Here is a 3101-nt window from a genome sequence, read left to right as displayed (position 1 = left end):
CTGCTGCACAATTTAACAATAGGTCATTCTTTTTTTTTCCCCCCTTGAAAAGATTCTATGGACTGAAAAAGCCCCAGGCTAAGAAGACTGGAAAGCCTTGATTGACATGGGGAAAGGGGGGAGGGTAAAGGACTATGTGTATCCAAGCAGCAGAGACTGCAGCCTGACGTGTGGTTTTAATGACCAACACACAGGTCAAAAGCATTTTGCACAGTGTTTGTTTTCCTGTCTTGCACTTACAAATAAGGTCTATGGGAGTAGCATGGAAAACGTTTGCTGTTTTTCCTTTTTTTTCTGCTTTTGTTTAAAATTTGATCGCCTTAACTACTGTAAACATAGCCTATTTTTGTGCTTAAGATACTGAATGGAAAACTCCATTGTGTATTGCTGGACTGTTTTGGAAATATTTGGTCAAATGTGTGTTAATTTGGCTGTAATGGCATTTTAAAACAAAAAAAGCTGTGAAAATGGCCTTGGAGCATTATCTTTAGTTACTTGAATAGATTCTAGGTTTTAAAAATACATTCTTTTATTAATTTAGAAAAGACAATCATTGTCTGAGAAAAAAATGGACTTTCTCTTGGATTTTTGTGGTCCTTGTGAGTGATTTGCTTTTTTTCTTTTATTAGTTTCACATTCTTCTTTTGTTCTAAAACTTAGACTGACATCTAGCTTTGACAATCATAGTATGTTTTATTTTCCTGAGGGGGGAATAACTTATAATGCTGTTTAGTTTTGTACTATTGGTGTGTTGGTGAATTTTTAAACTGTGTGCTAACTGCAATAAATTATATGAACTGAGAAATCAATTCCCTTGTCTCTCTTCCCTCTTTTAAATTATAGTTCTGGAGTATTTTTTATAATGTGTAACTTTATTACTTTTGTACAGACTTCTATTGCTGACTGTGTATGGAATATGTTTTAAGTATGCTTTTAAGCACTTTGTTGCTAACATGCATATATTTACATCTCTCATTTAACATTTTAAAAAATTAAATGCTTGTGTTTTGAAAGCATTTCTGTGTGTGTAGCTCTTATCATTCTGTAGAGGGCAAATTTTGTTTTCACGCTTGCACTGAAACAATCTATTAAATTCTTTGGGTTCTAACTTTTCATAACACTTTACAGACATCTCTGAAGGCATAAAACACTATTCCTGTGCTTAATTTTACCCTTAATTGATCCATCAGACTTGTTCTTTTGTATTCAGTTTCTAGTAGGAAATTAGGGCGGAAGGGAACAACTTAATTTGAAGTACTGTTTGAATAATGACTGGCATTCTAGGCAATAGAATTAGTAGGCAGTCAAAATGTCCTGTGTTCCAAAATACCGGCTACACCCCAACCAACTCTGGGTTACAGAAAGAAAATAAGAATCGTTCATCACTTGTGCGTGAAATTCCCTCACCTTTTCAGACTCTGTTGTATTATTAATAAAAATATGCTTGGTGACACTTCTGAAGCAGATTCTTGAAACAGGGTGGTCCTGAAATTCATTTTCAAAGCTGTCATACCTTGCTAGTAATGGAATTAACTTTGTAAAACCTAATGAGAATATGAAAGGTGGAACAGAATTAAGAATCTGGATCAGAGACAGTGCTATGAATGTGAGAAAAATCTTACAAATTAAGTGTGTCATTAGTATTGTCAACTGAACTTGTACAAGTTCCATGTAGAATAAGCGAGTCTTATTCCTTAGCATTATACTGAAATATGTGATGGATAAATGTCCAAACTATACAAGTCTCTGACTCCAAAATAACTTGCACTGAATTATAAGGATGTTTCACTGTCATTTGCTTAACATTCTTTACAAGTTCTATCTCAAGTGTTACTGTTCTTTATAGTTAATGTCTTTTAAACTAAGTTAAGTATTTAAAAGTTGCTTCCTGGTAATGTTTTATTGTGACGTTTTAGAGATGTAAATCGCCAGTACAAAGTGCCCTTAACAGCAAGCACTTATGATGATTATAATGTTTAAATGGCAGGTTATTAATACTTGGTTAACCAATATAAAAGATCTACAGAATAGAGAGAAAATACAACTATCGGTTAGCTTTCAAATCTTTATAACTGACTAGCCTCAATGCCATTTTGGGAGGAATGCCATATTCAAAAGGGCAACAAGGACTTTAAGAATAGAATATTTGCAAAATTAACAATACTTCTAAATAACTGGAATGAATATTTTGTCCAATATGCTACTAGGCATAGCTACAACCCAAAAAAATGGATGATTTTTGTCTTCAGTGGACTGAGCTATTTGGCATGTATAAATATGCAGTGCTTAATTATGGCTACCGAACTACCTCTTCATGAAAAGAAGAAGCAAGTATAGTTGAATATTGTATCTGTTCATATGGTATAATACACTAAGTAGCTTGTAACACTTTTTAATGTGGTCCCTAGATAATTAAGCTTGAAAGAACCTATACCGGTTTGGTTTGGGGGAGTTGTAGTAACAGCAAACTAAATATGTTCATTCATATGGCGCTTATGGTTTGTTGCAGGTAGCGAGAACAAAATTTCTCAATATTACAGTAGTCTTATGGGTTCAGTAAACACTTTCTGATAAATGGTTGTAATTGGCCTTGAAACCACTAATTTAAAAACCACAGTCGAAGTGTATTGCGTCATTGAATTTTTAAACCCATTCCAGTTATGGTAAATTGGCTCTTTAATAGTCTCAAATTATTAACCTCTGCTGAAAGTTTCGGGCATCAGTAATAATGAGACTAACTGTTAATATGACACTTGCTAAAATTTTGAATATCAATTTATGAAAATATATTATTTTTACAGGCCTTTTGTTTAATGTGAAATTAATTTAACCTGAAACACGAACATTTAAAGTTCAAATAACTGAAGTCAAAAATAAAATATAACTTGTCTTTCAGCAAAGCAAAGGAATCTGCCTGCCTTACCCCATGTTAGCATATATAGTGAGGACAAGGAGAATATTTCTTACAGTTCTGCTGAATGATGCAAAACAACATATCTTTTTTTCAAAAAAATCTGAGTTCATCTTTTAAACTGTAATTTAAAATAAAGAATTCATTTATTTGCTTAGAGGCTGGTCTTCCTTCTAGCACACTTGCACTT

Source organism: Alligator sinensis, unplaced genomic scaffold, assembly GCF_000455745.1.
Source record: "Alligator sinensis unplaced genomic scaffold, ASM45574v1 scaffold534_1, whole genome shotgun sequence".
NCBI classification, from domain to species: domain Eukaryota; kingdom Metazoa; phylum Chordata; order Crocodylia; family Alligatoridae; genus Alligator; species Alligator sinensis.
The sequence above is the reverse complement of the archived record's forward strand: the minus strand, read 5'-3'. Positions refer to the sequence as shown.